This window comes from Trachemys scripta, chromosome 7 (assembly GCF_013100865.1).
Source record: "Trachemys scripta elegans isolate TJP31775 chromosome 7, CAS_Tse_1.0, whole genome shotgun sequence".
In the NCBI taxonomy this organism is placed as follows: Eukaryota; Metazoa; Chordata; order Testudines; family Emydidae; genus Trachemys; species Trachemys scripta.
In genome coordinates, this window is record NC_048304.1 from 36,331,166 (window position 1) to 36,356,290 (window position 25,125).

Below are 25,125 nucleotides of genomic sequence, written 5' to 3' on the forward strand. Positions count from 1 at the left end.
TAGGAAGAAATCCCTAATTCACGCAAAGATATAAAAGTACTTCACCAAGGTGGGTGGTGGTATCTCCATTTGATACAAGAGAAAGGTGAGCCAGAAAGAGGAAAAATTACCTGACCACTTGACACAGAAAGCCAGTGGCAGTCAGGAATAGGCTGGAGAAAGACTAAATTCTGATGTAGTCTGCTGGTGTAAGATACCACAAAGTATTATTAGATATAGTAACATATCTTATGAAAAGAACAGGAGTACCTGTGGCACCACACGGCTGCTACTCTGAAACCTATCTTATGAAAATAACAGATGGGGGTTGTTGTAGGGGGATGTTAAAATGATGTAGGTGGTTGTATTTGGGGAAGTCAAAGTACAGTAGAAGGCAGTAGCTTTATATCACTCAGTTATATGGCAGAACCTTGGAAGGAGATTGTGGTGTATTATGTATGTGCCATCAGGATGGCATCATTGTAGGGCTAGTCATTCCTATTGAGAATAATCACCGCATGGTGTACAGTCCCTAATAGACTGGTGATGCTTTGCCTGACAGCTGCACATGAAGGACATCACAGACAGAGGAACATTCTAACAGAGGCTTCGAAGGAGGATAGTGGAAGGAGAAAGGACAAATCAGTTGGTAACAGTATCATGCATTGCCTTGAGTGGGGTTCTGCTTCATTCCCCATCACTAATGCCCATTGAAGCTTTTCATGAAAAATGAGACACACACCCTAGTCCGTTATAACCAAGAGCACAGCTGTTATGGTACTTACCTGAGATGCAGGAGACCCGGGAGAACCAGGTTCAGATCCTTGCTCTGCGTGATTCAGAGTAGGAACTTGAACCCAAGTCTCCGACATCCCAGGTCAGTGACCTAGCCACTGGATTATCAAGTCAGTCTCAGTGTCCCTTTCTTAATCTCTCCAGTTGGAGTTGTTCCCCTGTGTATGAATAATTAAATATTCCCTGAGCTGGAGAGGGACTGACTCTCTTGCCCAACTGTTAGGTCACTTAACTAGTATGTGGCAGTCCTGCTCCAATGAATAATTAGTTATATAAAGGGGAATAATTTCAAGAGAATATTCCACCCCAGAATAGCCAAGAACCTAGTTCTTCAAGGCACTGTCCCCAGATGTACAAGGTGAATGAGGGGCGTCTCTCTCAGAAATTCCACTCTGGACCTGAGAAACCTTCCCAACAAAAGTTTTATTGAAACTGCCTCTTTTGCAGGAAAGGGGATTGGGAGTGTGTGGGGGGCGTGGTGGGGGAATCAACGTTGTCGGACAAAAAACTGTTTCATCAAAAAAAATCCTGACCAGTTCTGTTCCCAAGGGTCACATGAGGGGGCTGATGAACATGGGCCTAGAGTTGCTGGTCCTTAGCATCTCTCAGGATCAGGCCCTTGGTTTCTAGGGCAGAGTGGCTGTAGGACTCATGGAAGAGCAATAGACTTTCCCAGACAACAATTTTCTAAAAACAACCCTCACCCCCATCCCCGCCACCACCCCCATTTGCTGTATTGATTTGCTCAATATGTCAGTGTGCGAGAAGATTGTCACTTATTGCAGTTGTTACACTAGATTATGATCGATGTATGAAATGGAAAAGCCATGTCTAATGTCCGTAAGATAGACGTGGTGCCGGGGGGACCCTTCTGTGTTCTGGCACATCCTGACTGGTGTCATCTGGTGAAAGAGAGTAAGTCTTCAAAAAAAATTAAATCATTTGATATGCTCTTCTCCATTGTGTTTCAGGCTCACGAACATCAGGAACTAAAGTCAAGGAAACTAAATAGCCAAGACAAAAGGCACTTAGCTGTCACTGCTGCCAAAATCTCCCCGAATAAGTGAGAATAAAGACCAAAGGAAAATGCATAGTTTAGGTTATCAGTCCATTGTCACAGCTGAGAGAAAGATAAGACACAAGGATGTGGCTTAATTAGGCCACAACTTTATTCACTTAACTTACGTTGGAACAACCAGCAATAAATTGTACCATGCAGGTAGGTCTTCATTATTTCCTTAAAAACAACAAGGAGTCTGGTGGCACCTTAAAAGACTAACAGATTTATTTGGGCATAAGCTTTCGTGAGTAAAAACCTCACTTCTTCGGATGCATAGAGTCATAGAGAAGTGAGGTTTTTACTCACGAAAGCTTATGCCCAAATAAATCTGTTAGTCTTTAAGGGTGCCACCAGACTCCTTGTTGTTTTTAAGGAAATAATGAAGACCTACCTGCATGGTACAATTTATTGCTGGTTGTTCCAACGTAAGTTAAGTGAATAAAGTTGTGGCCTAATTAAGCCACATCCTTGTGTCTTATCTTTCTCTCAGCTGTGACAATGGACTGATAACCTAAACTATGCATTTTCCTTTGGTCTTTATTCTCACTTATTCGGGGAGATTTTGGCAGCAGTGACAGCTAAGTGCCTTTTGTCTTGGCTATTTAGTTTCCTTGACTTTAGTTCCTGATGTTCGTGAGCCTGAAACACAATGGAGAAGAGCATATCANGCCACAGGACTCTTTGTCACTATTAACATAACCATTTAAAATGGTCTTTCTGCATTGGAAGGACACCATACAACTTCATCATACAGACCAACTGGATCTAGTCCAACAGACGTAGTGGAGCATAAGCTTTCGTGGGTGAATAATGAAGTGGGTATTCACCCACGAAAGCTTATGCTCCAATAAGTCTGTTAGTCTATAAGGTGTCACAGGACTCTGTCGCTTTTTACAGATCCAGACTAACACGGCTACCCCTCTGATATGTTAATAGTGGATCTCCAAGAGTTTTCTGTTGTAAATATATCCAAAGCTGCTGGTTTAAAATGTGTAACATGCCTAGTTATTTATTTATTTATTTTGAGAGAAATGACTAACTTGTCATTCTTTTATCTTGCCAGAATAATTGTTAAGGGACAGTGAAACAGGATAGAATTCAGGATTTTTGACATAACCTGTGAGAGTTATAAGACCAATTTTGTGCACTTTGACTGGATATCTATAGGGCTTTATGCAGCAAGAAACAAAAACAAGAATTGGAGCAGAAAAGCGTGTTTGTTCCAAAAAAAAAAAGCAGCCTGGACTTAGTTCTTTCTCTCTTTTATAATAACATAAACGTTTGTTTAATGTCTTTCATCCAGAAGGTTCCAAAGCATTTTATTCTTGACCTCTAAGTGGAGGGATAGTGTGATCTGGTTCAGCTGAGCGTGAAGCTAGGAGACAGGAACTTCTGAGCCCTAATCCCCATGCTGACACTGACTTGCTGGGTAGCCTTGGGGAAATGAAAACAATGAAAGTAAGATAATACTTACATACAGTATGATTCTTACAGAGATGTGTCTAGGTTTAATTAAGGTCTGTACAATGCTTTCAACTTGTATAAAGTGCAATATAAATGTTAAAAATAATACCTAGCACTTTTCATCAGTAGACCTCAAAGTGCTTTACAAAAGGAGAGAGGCATTGTTATCCCCGTTTTACGGATGGGAAAACTGAGGTATAGGGAGGTGAATTAACTTATTCAAGAGGCCTGCAGCAGAGCCAGAAATAGAACCCACGTTTTCTGAGTCCTAGTCCAGCAGTCTATCCACTGAGCCACACTGTATTATGAATACTGTGAGAAAAACCTGTAAGCTTGACATTAAAAAGATGTCAGTGGAAATATTTAATTTTGTTGCTATATCAGGAATTGTAGGTTAGCCCTTCGGTTGGGGCTGTTGTGTTTAGAATTTTGGAGGGGTGTCTGTAGCCATGCAAAATAAATTTAAATTGGCCTTTTCCAGTTCAAGACTTCTCAGCACAATAAAAGAATCTCATGTGCACTTTTTTCCCTTTTATTCAGACATTACCATTTCTGTTTTGAAAATTTAACTTACAAGCTAAGTCTCATAGTTGCTATAGTCTCTATTGAAAGTTCATATTTGCTGTGTGTGTTCATGTACGGCTTTGGAAAATGACTCATTGCTTCTTTTGGCACTAAAAAAGTTTATTACATTAGACAAGTAAGAAATTTTGCAGACAGTTGGGAGTTTATACAGTCTCAACAATATGATTTAGGGTGTATTTGGTAAGCACTTGCAGGTCTAGTAAATGATATTCAGGGGCCCTACAGTCAGACTGCTTTTTAGAGTGGAATAAACTAAGCTCATTTTTTCTAGGGTACTACGTAGGTTTTCCTCACTTGACAATTTGGGACAATGGCCTGTTACTCTCCAAACAGTCTTTAATAATGTTCTCTGGTTTGCGAGTGATATAAACAACAATTCTTGTACATCATGAAGGAAGTAACTTGAGACCTCAGATGAGAAAGCTGGCTTCCCTCTGCAAGTTAGTTTAAGTGAGTGGAAGTCGAAGGAATCATTTAGAGATGATGATTCAGTGCCTGGCTGCTGCATGAACCTTGGACTAACTTTGTCTTATGCCTGCTGAACTTATTTGTTCCTTACGTTCTTTGGAATTTCTCTGATTTCACAAACACTTCAAAGCGCGTCATGAAGGGAGATGGCAGTGCAATTTGGAATCTGATGTGGAAGTACTGCATTTCTGTCAGGACAATCAGGTACAGTAAGACCTCTTTAAAACTTCAGTCCATGGTCAGTCTCTTTAAGTTGCATGTGTTACAAATTGATCTCTTCCAATAGCTGTATTATTTACCCTATATAGTTATCTCTGAGCTATGGGAGATTATCATTAGGTTTGATTCCTCTCTCTGTTTCTCCCCACAAAACTTTGAATTTATAGTACAGTGTTACAGTAATAAATCTGGAAAGGAAAGTAGCATTTCCCTGCTTTTGGTATCTTGGGAATATTTCCATTTAGCAGCCCATTCTACATGCTGTCGAATGTTGGAATATGAAAGAAATCTTGTTTTATACATATTTGCCAGTTTCCTATTTTTATTTTGCTCTCTTGAATCACAATTACTGCATGTGCACTTTGCATTCCATAAACAATGTTTGTTTCAGAAAAGGAAAAAGTTAAGATTACAGAATGAAAAGCTGAAGTTGTAAATAGGCAACGCTATTGTACATCAAGCTGAATCGTACCTGTGCATATTATGTGAAAAGGCAGCTTGTTTCAATCCAATGACAGGCTGTGGGTGCTGTGCATCACTGCTCACATTCTTTGAGTGGTTCATATCTGGCATTCTGCGTGGTCCTTGCCAAACTCAGTTGCTGTAGATTCCAGCAGAGTTTATTCTGGGAATGGAACCATTAAAGTGAGACACTCAGTGATTGTGTGTGCTCACAGTGATTAAAATATATATATATATATATATTTAAATGCAGCTAGTCACTTTACTCCTTCTATGCTATAATTTCTTTATGCAGCAGGGTTGTATGTTTTGAATGGTGTGTTTTGTGGTGCCAACCTCCCTCAAGGAATCACATAATCTAAATAATTACTACATTTCACACTGTGTAATTATTCACAGTGCCAAGGAAACAGTCTAGAGCCTGAATTCCTACATGAACTTTCACAACTGAAAAGGGGCTTAGAAGCCTCTTTACCTTGCAGACCCTGACTTCAGACAGCAAGTCCCATGATCCACAACAGTTATAGAAACTGGATTTGATTGGCAAAACTCTCCTTAATAGAGGAGTCAAAGGAGACAAAATCATTCTTAAAGATCATCTGGGTCAGGACTGAGGGCACTGGGATAGTGGCTGTCTGAAACTAACCTGGTTTGTGCATAAGTATAAGAGCTGCACTCTTCATAGCACAAACATTCGCTCTGACCTCAATAATATTAGAAGTGCTCAAGGAAAGTGCTGTGCAAAATTTACAAGAAAAATACAAGCATATGCTCTTAATAATGCAGAAACTATTAAAAATAACCAGAAGGGTTTCAAAAATCTCTGTGGGCATTTTGGGTGTAGTGGTTGATCTTTTACTCTTTATTTAAAATTCAGCATTCAAGTCATGCTCATCAGTAAATAGCCACTTTTATTTGTTTGCTTCTAAACATTTATTTTTGTTTAGAATATGTAGGTTGAACATCGGGTTAGTTGCTTTCAGCAATGCTTATATGTACCATAGCTTACATTGGCTGCCACGGCTAGTGCAATGCAAAATGAAGTTCCTCTTTGCATAGCTCTATGAGCATTATTTATGAGGTTTTTGGTTGTTTTAGTAGTTAACTAGAACCTCTTTTCTTTGGAGGTAGTGGGTACTACCTGTGATGGTCAGAGAGTCCAGAGAAAAAAGAATATTCCCTTTCAAAAATCCCAACTGCCTTCATAATTTCTCTCTCTGTACCTCATATTATTTTTCTTAAGCAGCCCTCACACCTCATTTTTAGAAATCTGAAAGGTACTACTAACTCTTCCTGTTTGCTTCTTCTTTATCTCCACCAAGTAGCAGCCTCTCTCTCTTTTTCCTCTTCTGCCCAGAGAGCAGCTGCTGCAGGAAATGTGATGGGTTCAGATTTGGAAAATGTGAGGTACCATCTCAGAAGTTTAACCTAGGGTTGAATCATATTATGTCTCAGCACAGCAGGATTCACTTGCAGCAGTGTATCATGATGACATACGGGTGTGTCTAGTATTGTCCTGAGTATCTGCAGTTGGGAGAATGCCTTAACCTTCTTGCCACACTGCCAGGTCGCCACACACAATTTTTGGACCAATATCGCTATTTCAGTTAGAGACATGAGGTTTTTATTTTTTGTTTTTAACTGAAATAGCTAAACAGGTACAGCCCCTAGTACAGATGCATTTATGCCAGTATAAATGCATATACCACCAGTATACCTTGTTCCTCTTCCACTACAGGATTAAATTATACCGGCATAAGCACCTTTATAATGGCATAAGTGTGTTCATGCTAGGGAGCTTAAGTCATATTAAGTATACTGGGATAGTTAAAGCAGTACAACTTTTGTGGCTAGACAAGCCCTAAATGAGAAATCATAAAAATAAATGTCTCTCTGTGAAGGCAAATAATTACTGCTGTTTGACACACTAATGTAGGGTCCTGTCCAGCTCTCATTAAAGTCAATGGAAAGATTACTGTTGACTTTAGTGAAAGCTGGATTGGGTCCTTGTTGCAACTGTCCTTAATTAGAGTGTGAGTGTGTCCGGGGGAAATGCTAATGCATGTGTTTAACTTTTCTACCATGAGAAGGCCCACTGAAATCAATGGTAGCAAAGTTGAGCACCTGCATAACATTTGCAGAATCCAGATCTCAGTGTGGTAGTACAGCACTTAGCACAAAGGGGCTCAAACCTGCTTGGAGTCTTTGCACAGTACTGTCATACAGGAACAGTAATAAAATCAGCAGTTCGGTGGTACTTGGAAATATACTGAACTGCCTAATTCATACTTTCTTTTCAACTACAGCAGAACCCACTTAGGGTATGTCTTTCTACATAGCAATTAGACTCCTGTGGCTGGCCCATGCCAGCTGACTTGAATGCGCAGGCCTCAGACTGTAGGGCTGTTTGATTGCAATGTAGACTTCTGGGCGCAGGCTGGAGCCTAGGCTCTAGGACCCTGTCATGTGGGAGGGTCCCAGAGCTTGAACTGCAGTCCCAGCTGGAAGCTGTATACCACAATTAACCAGCCCCGCAGCCTGAGATCCGTGAGCCCAAGTCAGCTGGCATAGGCCAGCCACGGGTGTCAAATTGTAATGTAGACTTACTTACTGTCTAGCAAAATTCAATAAAGTGAAACTCCTTCCATCTATGAAGAAGTGAAAGGGAAGTCCTGAATTGTTTCAGTAAATTTTTGCTCTGCTTAACATGAAGCTTCAGTCCATTCAGAGGATTACATTCTTGAAACCCACCAAAAGCCCAGCCAACTGGGTTGCATTTCATTGTCCCACACAAGGGGCAGCAGGAGGGGACAAGTCCAGACAAAATCCATCCTCACTGTATATGGGCAAGCAAGAGAATTGCAGCTCAGTCCATCTGCATTTGGTACTTCAGGCGACAGAGAGCAGATGCTGATGCTGCTGTTCCTCCATATCCCTTTTAGAAGGGTTCCTGGCTATTGGTCCTGTGTCAGTGATGATTCAGGATCCCCTTTCCCATCCCAGACCCAGTGCTCCCATCCTGCCAGCTGTGACTATGCCAGTGTGGAGTCTACCTCTCTATGCACAAGGAATGCAGAGGCCTCCATGTGGGACTGCTCCACCTATGCTCCCCAGCAAAAGGCTACTACAGGGGGTACATGGCACAGGAGGCCCCCACAAGTCCACAGGTGAATTTTCATTCTTCTTCGAGTGATTGCTCATGTATTCCACTGTAGGTGTGCGTGCTCGCCACATGCACCGGTGCTGGAAGTTTTTCCCTTAGCAGTACCCATAGTGGGGGAGCCCCGCTGCGACCCCTGGAGTGGCGCCTGTATATCGCGCCATAAAGGGGGCTGCGTGCTCCCCCCACCCTCAGTTCATTCTTGCCACCAGTGAAGGTAGTCGGAACTTCTGCTCCAGCAATTGCTGTAGTTTCTATCCTTGGTAGTACCTTGATCATTACTAGTTCTGCAGTTAAAAGCCTGGCCCGGGGCATGCCCCAAGCCCCAGGCTTCAAGTCGTGCGACTCCTGTTGCAATTCCATGGCCAGAAGCGATCCACACTCCTAGTGTCTTTGCTTTCTGGGCGAGGCTCACATAAGTGAGCAGTGTAAAATTTGCAAGTCCTTTAAGCCCCAGACTAAACGCGAACACGAGATCCGACTCCGGGCCCTACTTATGGAATCGGCATTGGCACCGGCGCGTCGACCCGACCCGGCGCCAGGCACCGCGTCCTCGGTGCGGAGCAATGCCCCATCCACCAGTCGGCACCGCTCCCCGGCCAAGAAGCAGGGCAAGTCCCAGCGATGCTGAGATAAGGACAGGGGTGAGGCCGGACCTGAGTTGGCCAGCCCATGATCCCCCTTGGGACCCAGACCTCCGACTCGTGCGGAGCGGAGTAGTCCGGCCCCGTCCGTGCACGCCTCCCCGGCAATAAGAGTTCCTTCCACGCCGGAGGCAGCCCAGGCGGCGCACAACGTCCTCGTCATGCCGGTACCTAGCGGGCTGCCAGAGCTGGGGCCCCGGTCCCGAGGGAAGCCGCCGTTGGGCACCTAGCCCTCACTGGCCAAGTCGGTTATTGACGCCTACACTCGATCCGCCGGGCCCTCCCGTAGACCCCAACAGACCTCCACTCCATTGTTGGGGGTCACCTGGGAGCGAGTCGCCTGAGTCTTCCTGGACCCAAAGGGGCCGCAGGCGCTGGGACGGAGAACGTCAACGCTCTTCATCCAGTGATAGCAGGTCTCAACGCCGCCGGTCATATCGCGACGATTGCCATGCTCGGAATGCATCCTGGCACTCACCAGCACTGTGGCGTCGTGCCCGGAGTCACCGACGAGACTCCAGGGATACTACCTCCGACGTCTACTTCTCGTCATCGTCGAGGTTGAAATCCCGGAGCAGGACCCGATGTGGATGGCACCGGTCAAGCTGCTCCTACGGCACTGTGCGCTCCTCGGCTACTTCTGCCTCAGCCCCCAGGCGTCCTTCCCCGGGCCGCATTGTTCCCCAGGAACAGATAACCCTGGTGGGGCCCCAGACGGCGCAGTGGCAAGGGGTGCCATGGCAAGGACAGTGGTGCCAGTGGGCACCGTGGTCCCAGGCGCCCGCACCTCCAAGGCCCCGCTCCGTGGCTGGGGCATCCCAAGCCCACTCTGCATCGCCTCGGCACCGAGAGCACTCCTCGGGTGCCGCACCACCGGCACCGGACCCGGACGCGGAGTGTAGCCTGCCGGCACCACCCAATGCACTAAGGGCCGTCCCAGTCACCCCGTCGGCACCAGATGAGTCCATAGCGGCACTGCCCCCTCCTTCTCAGGAGGATTTCAAGGCGCACCAGGAGCTCCTCCGGCGTGTAGCCACCAATCTACAGCTGCAGGTGGAGGAGATGGAGGAGTCATCTGACAATTTGTTCAACGTCCTCTCCTCCTCGGCACCGGGCCGTGTGGCACTGCCGCTTCACCAGGGGGTGGCCAATATCTCGACTGGTCTATGGCAAACCCCGTCCTCTCTTCCGCTCATCTCTAAGAAGGTGGAACGGAAGTACTTCGTGCCATCAAAGGGGCATGAGTACCTCTACACTCACCCTACACCAAACTCATTGGTGGTGGAGTCAGTCAACCACTGTGAACGGCATGGTCAGCCCGCACCAACCCCTAAGGATAAGGAAGCCAGGAGACTGGACATCTTTTTGGAAAAAAGGTTTATTCCTCTGCCAGTTTCCAGATCAGGGTGGCAAACCACCAAGCACTCCTGAGCAGGTTTGACTTTAACTTGTGGAGCTCTTTGCCAAAATTCGAGTCCTGCCTTCAAGAGCAGAACAGGAAGGAGTTCAGGGCGCTACTTGATGAGGGTGCGGTGGTAGCGAAAGCAGCTCTCCAGGCTGCCTCGGATGCAGCTGAGCTGTGGCTATCGAACGAGCCGCCATGTATCTCCATGACACGGACGTCGTGGCTTTCCCTGTTGGGGCTGTCAGTGGAGTCCCAGGCTCTGATGCAGGACCTGCCATTTGATGGCAAAGCGTTATTTGCAGACCAGACAGACACCCGTCTGCATGGGACGAAGGACTCCCGCACCACCCTGCAGACACTCGGTCTGTATGTCCTGCTGGCCAAGGACAAGCCCAGACTGCAGCCCTTGGCTCCCCCTGCACAGGGCCAGATACAAGCCCCCAACCAAACGGCCTAGGGATCAGAGGCGCAGATCTCAGCGTCAGTCCCACTCGGCCCCACGCCCCGGACCCTTGAAGGGCAAGAGGCGTTTTTGACTGTTTCTGGGGGGCCACCCGGCCTGTTGCCAAGGGAACCTCCCCCCCCCCACCCCTCCCAGTTAATAAAGTTGTTTTTTGGCAACCGTTTATCTGCCTTCAGGGTACATTGGTCCTGTATAACGTTGGACCGGTGGGTCCTCAGTACCATCTCCAAGGGGTACAGGTTGCAGTTCGTTTCAACCCCACCGCACCACCCTCCACCCCAGGATGCCCTGGGGGACCCGGAGCACACCCTTCTGTTAAGTCTCCCTAGGCGCGGTGGAGAGGGTACCTCAGGAATTCCAGGGCAAAGGGTTTTACTCCCGGTATTTCTTGATCCCGAAGGCGAAAGGCGGGCTCAGGCCCATCCTTGACCTGAGGAACCTCAACCAGTTTCTGGTTCGCTGCAAATTCCGTATGGTGTCCCTGGCCTCTATCGTCCCATCCCTGGACCTGGGAGATTGGTTCACAGCCCTGGACCTCCAGGATGCGTACTTCTATATCCACATTTTTGAGGCCCACAGGCACTTCCTACGCTTCCTGGTAGGGACAGACCACTATCAATTTACGGTCCTTCCCTTTGGTCTTTCTACGGCCTGCAGGGTTTTCACCAAATGTACGGCGGGGGTCACAGCCCACCTCAGGAGGATCAGGCTGCAGATCTTTCCCTACTGGGACGACTGGCTGCTCAAGGGCAAGTCTCGGTCCCAGGTGCAGGCACAGGTGGAATTCCCGCTAGACACCTGCACGAGTCTAGGCCTAGTGGTAAACGAGGAGAAATCCACGTTAGTCCCGGTTCAGCGCATACACTTCATCGGGGCGCTGTTAGACTTTCTGGGGGCCACGGCCTCCCTCCCCCGGGACAGATTCGAGACACTCAAAGGTCTCATCGCCTCGGTCACGGCCTTCCCTCTGAGGACGGCACAGATGTGCCTTCAAATCCTAGGCCATATGGTAGCATGCACCTTCGTGGTGTGACATGTCAGGCTCAGGATGAGGCCCCTCCAACTCTGGCTGGCCTCCCAGTACTCCCAGGCCAGGGACGGACACCACGCTGCCACCCTATATAGTGGCCGACCTGCAATGATGGTCCCTCCCGAGCAACATGCTCCAGGGTATCCCCTTCCGGGAGCCCCCTCCCTCACTAGATCTGATATTAGACGCTTCAGACCTGGGATGGGGATCCCATGTGGGGAACTTCAGGACCCAGGGCAGATGGTCGCCCTTGGAATTGTCCCTGCACATAAATATCAGGGAACTCAGGACGGTACGCCTGGCATGCGTGCCCTTCCCCCAGCACTTAGGGAAGGTGGTCAGAGTCCTCATGGACAATATGACCGCAATATATTATATCAACAGACAAGGGGGCACGCATTCCGTGGCCTTGTGCCAGGAAGCCCAACTCCTGTGGGAGTTCTGTATAGCCCATGACATCCTCCTGAGGGCCTTTCACCTGCCTGGCAAGCGCAATACCTGAAAAAAGATCACCTGAGCAGGTTTTTCTCCCAACAACACAAGTGGTCTCTACACAGGGAGGTGGCCAGGCGGCTCTTCCAAAACTGGGGCACTCCCCAGGTAGATCTGTTCGCCACCGCCCAGAATTGCCTGTGCCCACGATTCTGCTCTAGGGCGGGGGAGGGCGAAGGGGTGATATCGGACGCATTCCTGATTCCATGGTCAGGCCGCCTGTTCTACGCCTTCCCACCCTTTCCCCTGATAGGCAAGGTCCTACAGAAGGTGAAGGCGGACATGGCACAGATTATCCTCATAGCCCCGTATTGGGCCCGTCAGCATTGGTACGGGATCCTCCTGCAGCTTTCAGTGGCCACCCCGCACAGGCTGCCGCTTCGGCCAGACCTCCTCTCCCAGGAGGGAGGAAGTCTCCTCCATCTCAACCTGGCCGCGCTCCACTTGACAGCGTGGCTGCTCCATGGTTAAATGAGGAGAAAGGGAGGTGTTCGGAGAGTGTTAGACAGGTCCTCCTAGAAAGCAGGAGACCATCCACATGTCAAACCTACTTGGCAAAATAGTATCGGTTCTCCAGGTGGGTGAGGGAGAGGGGTGCTTCCCCCTGCTCTGCCTCTCTCCAACTCATCCTTGATTACCTCCTGTCCCTTAGGACCCAAGGGCTGGCGCCCTCCTCGGTCAGGGTGCACCTGGCGGCCATCTCAGCCTTCCACCCCCCGGTGCAGGGCCACTCGGTGTTTTCACACCACATGACGTCCCGGTTCCTAAAAGGGCTGGATCGGGCCTTCCCGTATGCTAGACCCCCGGTCCTGCTCTGGGACCTGAACCTAGTGCTCTCCCGCCTCACCGGGCCCCCCTTCGAGCCCTTGGCCACACGTTCTTGGTCCCACTTATCGTGGAAAATGGCGTTCCTGATGGCCATCACCTCAGCCCACCGGGTCTCGGTGCTCCGGGCCCTGACCTCTGAGCCCCCATACATGTCTTCCATAGGGATAAGGTCCAGCTCTGCCCGCACCCGGCTCTTCTGCCGAAGGTAGTCTCAGCTTTTCACATAGATCAGGACATTTTCCTCGCGGTCCTCTGTCCTAAGCCCCATTCCTCCATTGAGAAATGGCGCCTGCACATGTTAGATGTGTGTAGAGCACTGGCTTTTTATCTGGACAGAACCAGGCCATTTAGGAAATCCCCCCCCAGCTGTTTATTGCATCGGCTGAGCGCATGAGGGGGCGACCAGTTTCCACCCAGCGGATCTCTCGTGCATACGCATGTGTTACGACCTGGCAGGGGTCCCCCACCTCCTATAGTAAAGGCTCATTCGACCAGAGCTCAGGCCTCGTTGGCTGCCTATGTGGCTCATGTCCCTATTCAGGACATTTGCAGGGCTGCTACATGGTCCTCGGTCCACACCTTCTCATCGCACTATGCGATCGTCTCCCAAACGCGGGATGACGCCGGGTTTGGTAGGGCGGTACTCCACCCCGGTAACCCTTAAAACTCCTACCCACCTCCATCAGGTATAGCTTGGAGTCACCTACAGTGGAATGCACATGAGCAATCACTTGAAGAAGAAAGGACAGTTACCTGTTCCGTAACTGGCGTTCTTCGAGATGTGTTGTTCAGGTGTATTCCACATCCCGCCCTCCTTCCCCTCTGTCGGAGTTGTCTGGCAAGAAGGAACTGAGGGTGAGGGGAGCACGCAGACCCTTTTATGATGTGATATACAGGCGCCACTCCAGGGGTCACAGCGGGGCTCCCCCACTATGGGTACTGCTAAGGGAAAAACTTCTGGCACCGGTGCACATGGCAAGCACGCACACCTACAGTGGAATACACCTGAGCAACACATCTCGAAGAACACCAGTTACGGAACAGGTAACTGTCCTTTGTGAAGTTCATGCCATTAAAATTTGTTTCCATTGCACAAATTCTCTCAGGATGTAGCAATTGTTATCTGTTAACTATGTTCCAAATGCTTCAGACCAAAAGGATTGTAAATTTCCTCACCTCTGTTCTACCTGTGAAGGGGGAAAATAGTGTTTGCCACTGTCCAGTGGTTCCCAAACTATTGTACATGTACCCATAGGTGGTATGTGACCTTGATGTTCACTCACTTCAGAACAATTTTTTAAGAAAGTGGTACATGAACCAATACTTTGGGAGCTACTGCACTCTGCTATTGAGTGAGGGGCAAAGAGGACTCTCTCTGCCTGTCTTATTGCAGCATCTTACATCAAAGAGTGAGAAAGGGCCTGTCCTGCTACAGCTACTTCCCACTCCCCAACAAACAAGTTGCCTTCCAAAGCACCCTGTGCATGTGCAGAGGGTGAAGAGTGAACCTCTTGCCACCCTGGGTTGAATAAGGTGGAATCTTTTACTAAATAAAGGCTTTTCCGCTTATAGTAATTCTCCACTTGTAGTGATGAAAAACTCCCCTGCTGTAAGAGGGCTCCACTGTATACACTTACCTTGCAAAACATGAAAGTGACCTTTGTGGCTAGGGCAGAACACAGCACTATTCATATAACTTGGTTAGTGTTGCCTTTTGAGTTCCTTTCCACAGTTTGGCTGCATAATATAAGCAAATATTTAATTAGTATCCAGTTAACATTTTTATTATGCTCCCAGTTGTTATGACCACTGTATTTTCACAGAAAATATAGAGTGACATGTACTGTAACAGGACTGGGATAAAATCATTTGCCTATTAAATTGCTAGTGCACTTAATAATGTGCCATATGCTAGCTTACTCACAAGGATGGGGTTAGTGGTTAAAAGAGCAGACTGGAACTATTTGAGTCAGCAAATCCACAGCCCACAGAGAATAAAATGAAGGGTTTATAATAAAGTAACACATAGTTTTCAGATTGCATCTAAAAGTTCCATTTGCAAGTAATGGAGCAAAATAGTCAATAGCTTGTTTTCCTTGCTCCACACATCTGGAAAAAGTAAAAATGTGTTCTTTCGGTATGTGAGTTATCATGATACTTCCTTACCCACCCACCCCAACATTTTCCATCTTTCCATCTTGATTCAGTCATCTTACTTTATTTTTAGTTATTCCATATATTTTTTGTCAAAATAGTGACACAAGAACAGTTTGACTTTTTTCTTCATTTCATCAAGAAAGAACGCTTCTCAGGGGTAGTTACTAAATATTGCATGGAGAGGCCCCAAAACAATAATAAAAAATAATGCAAAATAGAATGTTTCATGGTGAAGAAAAATATACAGGCTTTGTCAAAGTGTAATATTAGATCAAAGAAAGAGACGTAGTCTAAGCACAGGACTGAAAGCCAAGATCTCTTGAGTTATAATCCAGACTCTGACACTGGTTCTCTCTGTGGATCTGCGCAATTTACATGGAGCTTAATCTCGTAACTCGTATTTAACTCTTGCATGTAGTCAGTGTGTACGAGTTACATGATTAGAATCTTAATTTGTATGCCTTAATTTCCACATCTGAAAATAGGTATAACAATACCCACCTCACGTGGTGGTTGTGAGGAATGACTACTTCGTGTTCATAAAGTACTTTGAAGATGAAGAGTGCTGTATATGTTCTAAATACTATTATTATAGGCAGCACAAGTAGCAATGCCTATCATTAAGATTGCCCAACATGATATTAAAAGTGTGTCACTAGTTATCTTCTGGCTAATAGTTTAAACACCAGTAGGTATTCCTAACAATTTAAATGTATTGGGATGTACAATATTACTAGTTCAAACAAGTCTTTCATGTAGGTTAACAGACTTTTAGAATCTGTATTATTTGTGTGGGTCTCGGTTTCCATTATTTCACTAACTTGCCTGTAGTTTTAATGTTGGTTTTTAAATTGTAACCCCGGTCTGCAATGTGTCAAATTCTGAAGGCTTAAGGCAAAGATGTTTGAGTCAGTCTGAGTGCTCTGAACACGTATATCTTTGTAACTTCATGCTCAGCACATGGCTCTTTTTATAGACATTCTTCTCCTGGTTTAATGTAATGCAGCTGTAATTATCTTAACACAAACTGTCCTTTGGGCTGTAGGATCTCTTTAGACTGACAGCACCAATAACTACACACCACTTGGGGAATCTTTAAAAAGTCATTGTGGCTGTATAACAAATAAATTATATTGTGAGGTAAGCATGAAGTAGGTGACAGTCTTTAGAATTCTATTACATATTAGGTATGTCAGTGGACACAGCCCATGCATTAAGTATGATAAAGAATATTAATATAAATTAATTGGGTAGAACATACTGTTTTCTGATAATGTCTCTAGTGTGTATATAGGGGTCTAGAGAGGAAATTTAATGTACTGACTAATCTCTGCACACAGCAGCACCCTCTACTGTAGACTTGTTTAACATGTGAGTCATCATTTTTTCTCTTAACTCTTAACTTCTTCAACTCAACTAGGGACCCCTGTGTCTTGAGAGCAGGCTGACCTGAATTCTACCTTCACTTGTGACAAATAAATTGTGGGCAGCCGTGATGAGCTTTACAATGGAAGTCAGAGGGCCTGGGTGGTCACAGATCCATACAAACATTTAGTGGTTAGAGCAGGAGACAGCGACTAGAACTCCTGGCTACTGTTTTTGCCTCTAACTTGAGCAAATCAGTTAACACCTTGTGAAAGTTACTTACCTCTCTGTGCCTTATTTAACCTCTATATGAGATGGATATACTTAACAAAGATACTGAGGATTAATTAAGATTTGTAAAGCACTTCCAGTTCTTCTGATCAAAGTGGTGTTGCTAATTATCATTATTACGTATTCTCACCTTGATAGACTTGATTTCCCATTAGAATCCAAAGTTACGCATGCATATGAAGGGGAAAGCAGTCCAATAAATTGGGTGGTCTCCATCTAATCCCTACTGAGTTTTCATCCATGTTGCAAAACCACTACCCTTGGTATATTTCTACACAGTTAAGAGTCGCTGTTCAAAGCTAAAGATTTGTAGGTCAGGGGTGAGTGCCATGGTATATGGAAATAAATATAGCGCTTGCTAACACTGGCTCAAGTCAGTGATGTTCATTTTCACAGCATTTAAAGAAAATCATTTAATCCACCAATAAACATCTTTTTAAAGGCAAACTACTTTATTTAAGAAACCTCTGTTCAAATTTGCTCCTGTTGATTTTTTTTATCATCAGCTTGCAAGAAAATGACAATTTGTTGTAGATCAACTAGGATCCAAGGACTAGTTTGCCCACAAATATGCAACAATTTAACTAAATTTCTTTCCTAAAACCAATTTAGTTATTTAGATGCAAGTCTGTGTTTGGACACATTCTTATTCTGGAACAACAGTGGCTCAAGTAGATGTAGCTAGTCAGTTGCAAACTGATTTTAGCTAAATCAACTTTAAACTACTTTTATTCTCAATAAAGAATTTCTACTCGTATCAAAATAATTGCACTGATTTTAATTGACATTTTATTATTTTGATCCAAGTTTGTGTGTAGACCAGCCCTACGTCCTAACCTAAATTATACCAAAGTGCTGTATTTGCATGAAACTGAACACTAATGGTATCCAATGAAACCCTAGAAGTCAGAAAGCTGATCCAGGCAGCCTAGCTGATCCAGGAACTGTTTTATTATTTATTTACACAGAGCCTTTCAGAAGAGCTTGTTGACGCAGATCCACAGTATACTGGCCTGGTAAAACTGTTTACTTTGGGATGGGGGAGTTAGATTATATTTAGGGTTCTTTATGTGTTATTGTGCTCACCCAAAGTGATGCATACATCAAAAAATCTATTTCCTTTGTTTCCTGAGACAGGGTTGGGGCATCCTGCATGTGGCACTACTGAGATGTTTAGCGTTTAACACATTACCTTCACTGTTTGTTTCATTGCTTGACAGCTCTTCAAGTCACCTAGCAATTGTCCTTTAGGACTGATATTGGCTTGTCCTGTAGCTCTCAGCCTTTGCTATTAATATTAAATTACGCAACCGTTTAGTTTCTGAACTTTTTATTTTTAATATGTTTTAGGAAATCCTGAAGATAAATCATTCTTGTACTAATCTTTATAATTCGAATCAGCATTTCAGTGCCTTGTGCAGGACCCATTTCCTGCACTAAATGCCATAGAGACTGTAAGGATGTGAAACTTAAATATTTTTAGTTTAAATAGGATTATTTTCTGTTACCAAAGAATAAACTAGGTGAGTGGAGGGGGGGAATAAAACTCTGAGCTTTCATAGCTGAAGCTCATATTCTTCCTGGAGGAATCGGATCACTTTTAAGTAATTGGTGAGTACTGATCAATGTAATAGTTACTGGCTGTTTTATTGGCATAAATGGACACTGTAATGTCTGACCCTACTTTATTAAATGTGGGATATGCAATACAATTTTCTTTTTATAAGTTTGTATTGTTTAAATTATACCTTTTCAAAACAACAGCTAATATCTGGAAAAGTTTTTTTTTCATTCACCATCTTAGTTTTTAATAGAAATTTTATTTTTTTGCTATCTCTGAGTGTTTTTTTTTTTTTTTGCATACCGGAATGAAGTTGCATGTAGCTTTTTTGCTATGCTGTCCATACGGATATCTGCATAGCAATCATTTTCCTTGGCATCTATAATAAAAACAACAAGAATTTGTATAGTAAGCAGAGTCTTGCTATCAGTCTTCAGTTAGGAATGAATTCATTTTCTCTTGCTATAATTAACTGTGTGACAGTTAAAGAATGATTGAAATGTTTGAAGTGTAGGTCTTTACTACTAGACAGGTAAAGGAAAAAAGTTAAGCGTGAGATTTATTTTACTTTGTTTATTAAATGAGTACAGGTACCTGGGATGTTTATATTTCACAAAGACAGTTTAAAAGCAAAAGCTAGACATCTGCTTAGTTACTTTAGAGCCTCAAGTTTACTTAGTTAAAAAATTCTGTACAGAATTTGAAATAGCCAACACCGATTGCTTGACTAGGCATGCTTGTATGGAATGTTTCCATAATGAAGATGTCCTGAAGTCTGTAAACTTGAATGTCACAAACTGATCAATTAAAAATGGTCTCGAGTTAGTCACACCTTCTTTTCCAAAAGTCTTAGCGGTATGCATGGTATTTTGCCTTTAATGAGTTCTTATTATATTGTTATATCGTGGTAATGAATAGTATTCTTTCATAGCACTAGGGGAGCACTTTGATCTAATGGGGCCAATTTGCATTGGGAGCAATAACATATTTGTAAATTGCATGGGAGGAATTGTTACCCTGACATGAAGCACTGACATCCAGCTTTCTTGAAACCCATCATTTACATGCAGATTGTTTTTATAATGTTTTGTAATGTGCTCTGTTTGTCGCATTGAGGTTGTGGGGCAGCCTGCATTCTCATGGAATATAAACAGCCACAGATAGGTCACTCGTTTGCTTCCCTAATTTTCACCAAATGCTACAACCCTCTGTTTGTTAATCATGCATTTAGATGCACGCTTTCAGAGGGAATCACTGTTTGTAAAAGAGAGTCTGAAGATTTATGCCTGTTAATTAAAATGAAGTGGGCCACAATGAGCATATAATGCCTGTGCTCAGTGCTCTGCATTGACTGCCAATGGGCTGGTAGTGATCTGTTAAAGCACAAATAGTGTGAGGACCAGTTACTTGAGAAACTGCCTCTCCCTCTATGCTCCATAGCTGCAGTTAAGATCAGCTAGGTATTTCTGCTGCCAGGTCCTTGGACAGAAGTCTAGATATGCCTCAAGGCATTTGCACTAGAGCAGGGTGGAAAAAGTCTGTCAAAATGTGGTGGTGGCTGTTTGTTTTGAATGTCAACAGGAGAAAATTCCCCTTCTCTCCAAATATCCTGTGTTTTGACCAGCTTTAACCCTTGACCTCTTGGCCTAGCTCTGACATTTGGTGTCTTCAGGATATGTTGTTAGGCATATGGATAGAACAGACAGTATATTATTCCCATACAGAGAGGGCTCTAAATATACATGACTTTGTTGGCCATCTGTGTACACCAGCAAGCTCTGTTTCTCCCTAGCCTTGCATCCCTGCCTTTGGCCTTTAATGTTAGGCATCCAGATTATACTGAAAGAGCCAAAGTTTTCCAGTAAGACTGGAACAGTGACCCACACAAAATGCATGCAGGTCCATTGTGCCGCTAATCCCACATTTTGCACAGGCAGGCAGAGAGACTTGCTATTGGCAAATACATTTTCATGAACATCCGCTTGAGATTTTCAAATGGCCTCTGGTTAAGTGGTTTTCTGACGACTGAAACTGGATTGTGTATTGTAATAAGTACACACTTTCTGATTATTATTTTTTTAATCAGACAGTTTGATGCAGCTTCATCTGACACACTGTAGGTATATGGATCTGGATTGAAGCCTGCTTCTGTGAATGAAAGATTCCCGAAAAGCAACACTTGAGAATTTTGGCAGCTAACATACTAAGTTATGTAACTTTCAAGACTGGTGCATATAAAGATCTGATGATAGAATTTCACCCACACTGTGTGTATGTTCAAGTTCATGCAATGAACACATCTAAGGACAAGTCTCTGGTACAGTCCTACATCAGCGCAGCTGTGCCACTGTAGTACATCTGGTGATGACGCACTATGCCGATGGGAGAGCATTCTCCAGTCAGCATAATTACTCCATCTCAGTGAAACTTGCGTTGCTCGGGGGTGGCTTTTTCACACTCTTGAGCGATGTAAGTTATATCGACTTAGGCTGTAATGTAGACCTGCCCTAAATGGCAGGGAGTCATTGAGAATAGAGAAAAACTATGGGATTTTTCACCAAATACTTCAATATTTTTTAAAAACCTTGCAACTTTAAAGAAGAAAAATTTCTTAAGGCAACCATCCCAAGCGGTCAATAACCTTTTCCCCCCTTTCAGTCCCTGAAACCACAAAATCCTACATGTTAGCCCATCTGCTTAACCTGACTACTTACTAGGACCTGCATTATTCAAAGGCATGTGACCCCCATTCAGTCCTCTGAGCCTTACACTAGAGCTCAGATCTACTTGTGAATCGACACCATCTCTGCACTGAATTTGAGCTGATGCCTAACTTCCAAAGAAGAAGATAGTCCAAACCTCTGTAGGAATAAGGAGAGCCAACACCGCTGAAAGGAGTCTAACCCATGCTGCCAAAGCCTACCATCTACTCCAATCCTGTGAAACAAAACTTGCTAGGCTGCACTTTTTCAGCAAACCCTTAAAATCTACACATACCATGTTGCACAACTCTGCATCTGCTTCAAAGTAAAAATGACCCATGCACACATCTGACTGTAACTGTGATGTCCAAAGCATACACACGTACTGACAAACTGACAAAAAATTGTTACTAAATGCACCCGCCCTTTTAAGAAAGGACATCACCAGTATACATCATCAGCAGGGCTGAGGCCATTATGACTGCTCTGGTCTGCTCCACTACTCCTGATAATATAGGAATCTACCTAAACAAAGGAGAGAGACAGTCAATTGAAAGCCCCTAAATATCCAAAATTTATATAAAAATCCATTAAAAAATAAAAAAACCCAAAAATCTAAGATTGATCATTTCTGCAACCTACCCTTCATATTTAGCAGATATTCAACCATGCTATAAATTCTTGTTGCCTTAGTTTCACTAGAAGTCTTGGAGATTTTAAGATCTGTTTTTAATCTGCTTTGTTTAAAGTTTGGATTTTAAATAGATGGAATGTGCCTGTATTGCACACAGTAAAAACTATTACTAATGCAAACCCAATATTTTCCCCCTCTTCAGATTGCCTTTAAGGAGAATAATTACTTAGCGTTTTCAGTGTGCCTATCTATCTATCTATCTATCTATCTATCTATCTAAAAGGGATTGAAAAGTTACTCTCTGCTTGTTTTTTTAACTTAAAAAATGAAGGAACGTCAAGCCTTTGTTCTTCTGTTTTGCTCAGCCAACCCTTAATTAGAAAAACCTTCCAGATATTTTAAGTAAAGAGGTTTACTGCCAACTGTTTCCTCAGCAATTTGAATTCAATTGTTGCGGAGTGTAAACAATCGAAGTACAACAGGGTTCTACTTGGTTGGTATCTGTGATGTCCTAACCCTTCTAGTTCTTCAGCTGTCCATAGAATATTACAAAAAGAAACAGATCTGTAAAGTTTGAATTTCCTAATATGAAAAAGAAATAAAGTAGGAAGGGAAAGAGGAAAAGAAAAACTCAGGCATCAGGCATCCTTTATACGTAGTAAAGGATGAAAAAGTTTGAAAATACATTTTTTCCCTTTGCAGGTCACCCTCAGAGACATTTTTCTATTAGATGGTGGCTTGCCATCTCTCAGTACCTGTTCAAAACCATCATCAGGCTGTGCAATTTTTTCTTCCATTAAAATTTGGCTGGGTCAGTCTTGGGGCCTTTACCATTACTATTCCATTCCTCATGATGTTATTAATAAGAAGAATTGTACACCTAATTCTCCATTTGGGCATTGAAAAATGTGTGCCTTTTTGTCCTTGGAGTACAAATGTACTGTACATGTCCAAGATAGATGAGAGGGTGATGATAAACAAAAGAGACCCAGGACACCAGTCTAACCCATTTCCATAGCAGCTCCTAATTTTTCATGTCCCCAAAAGCACAAAAGATGGATTTCAGTGTGTTAAAATCTGCTGAAAGAATGAGGGGGGAAGTGTTCTGTTAAGTCATCAGAATTCAGCTAAAGGATCACAACTTCTACAAAGCTTAAAAGAAAATGTGTAGGCCTGGTTGTCAGCTATCCATTCATTGTTGCTAGCTTTTCTTTTAGAGAAGTAAATTATTTAAAAAGCATAATTCTAGGGTGCATTCAGGATTGTGAAACAATCTTTGAATATCTGGGAATTTATCTTTTGCCTATGGTATTTTAAGTCTTCTGAGCTCATGTGTCAACAAACTAGTCTACTGTGTTACCATTTCCCCGTGGGCTTTTAAAACATATTCATCTAGGGAAAAGCTATGGTCCATATGGACAGTTTGTCTGAATATATTAATAAAAATCAAATGTAACATTTTGAAAGGTAAAGCCTATTCACCAGAGAAAGTCACTCTTCTCTGATGAAATGACATGCCAATTTTATGTGACATTGACTAGTGGTTTCTGGACTGCAACTGTAATGACAATTTTCCTAACAGAGTTACAAATTACCTAGAATTTTCCTCTTCACATTAAAATACACAAACATTTGATAAAGTCATGACTATTCTGTTGAATGAGTTCAGTGTCAGGGGAATTTGCTAATGATGAGGATTTTCTGAACCCACGTATCACACGACATTTGCTGTTAAAGGCTGAAAGAAGCTTAATTTAAACAAGCCATAGAGCCAAATTAATATAAATACTGCAAGTTGCTTATTTAGCTCTCAAAAAAAGAAGAAAAGCACATGGCTGATAATAAAGGTCTCAAACTAGAGTATCTTGTTTTTTGGCACATTTTCACGTGCTTCCAAATCCTCTTCGAAACATAGATCTTTCTAATTAAACAACTATGACAACAAACACTGTCCGGCTATGGGTCAGGAAGAAAGTTCAAATCCCAGATGGTCACTATCTATACATGACCCATCTACCAGATGTGTCCCCATCATGTTCCACTGATTTTTTTTTCCCCTCCAGTGTTAAGGCAATTTGTTATAGTCCTAATCAAATATTTATGGGCCTCAACATTTTTACTAGGAAGTATTCAGCTAGTGCTTGGTTTCACTGCAGCTTATATGTGTTGTAATTGAGAAGTATTTTCCAGGTAGAAAATAATGGAAAGGAAATAGTGGAGGTAAAGGAGCAAAGAATATGATCTTGCTTCTGAAATAGAATGAAAGAAGTTAAAGAAGTATAAGATGGAAAAAGCAGTTTGGTATAGTTCAGCTGTACTCTCTCCATGGGAAAAGATAATGGTTAGCTAAAGTCCTTATGTATATTACGGTATTGTCCATCTTGACAAAAATACTTGACATTTTTAGTAATCATCACCAATAAGCCTAGTTTAGCTACAAAAGCCTATTGCCAATGACAGCTATAGAAATAAAGGACACTTCTTATTATGACTTAATATTGCGATGGAATGATATTAAACAACATACAGTAGTGCAGATGGCAGTATGTTGACTTAAAGTGAGCTTCTTAATTAAATTTTGAATATTTCAGAGACCGCTTTCTTTTGGAAATGAAAACTTCCATCTCAAAGGCCTTGTGTTTCTAGATCTTGTTTGTTTTTGTAATATTGTACAGTATTCTTTCAGCACGAGTCCAAACAACCGATGGGTTGACTGGTTTGCCTCAAACAATGATGAACTGTTTAAATAAGTGTGGGCCAAATCTTGCTGTCTTACTCCCACCTTTAGTCCACTTGAAGTCAAATAAATAAGGCAAGGAGGACCTAACAACCTATTTTGCCTAGTTATAATTTCTGTTTGGTTGTTTTAAATTAGATTGTTACTGGTTTCCATCAGACTGGTAACATTCCCAAACAATGGTTAACGTTCATCAAAGCCTCAAAACTTTAGCATTTCAACCTATACTAGATTGGAAACAGAATGTTGCTATAAATTTGGAGTCTTATGTGTATGATATGCCTGTTTAGCAAACTGTGTGTGTAATTTCTTAACAAGTTAAACAGACAGGCCCAAATTTTCCTGGGGCTTTCTATCAATATGTGAGCACATGTATTTGCAAGTGCCTAATTGGTATGTTTGCACAAAAACAGGTTAATCTGTACAATTTACCGGCACATTTGTGGAGACCCTTTGAAGATTGGCCCATTGTATCTGTTCTGGGGTGCTGCTGCAATTTTGGGGTCAAGGAATCACTTTCATTTTTACAGGCTCTATTGCCAACTTTTCTGTTTACTCCTAGGAAAATAGTATGTTCTAAATCTATCTTTGATAGGGAAGTGAATGTGATTGAAATGGATAAGT

At 43.4% G+C, this 25,125-nt stretch overlaps 1 protein-coding gene across 9 annotated transcripts in view; it reads left to right on the top strand.

The window, feature by feature from the left end:
• Positions 1-25,125, top strand: part of IQSEC1 (IQ motif and Sec7 domain ArfGEF 1) — a 676,292-nt gene that overhangs the window by 455,315 nt on the left and 195,852 nt on the right. Inside the window, exon 1 of one of the 9 annotated variants that reach the window (XM_034777991.1) lies at positions 4,532-4,555. The exons of the other annotated variants lie outside the window; for them this stretch is intronic. The gene's annotated coding sequence lies outside the window, so the exon portion shown is untranslated. Of the gene's footprint in view, positions 1-4,531; positions 4,556-25,125 lie in introns of those variants that run through there. 9 annotated transcript variants of the gene reach the window in all.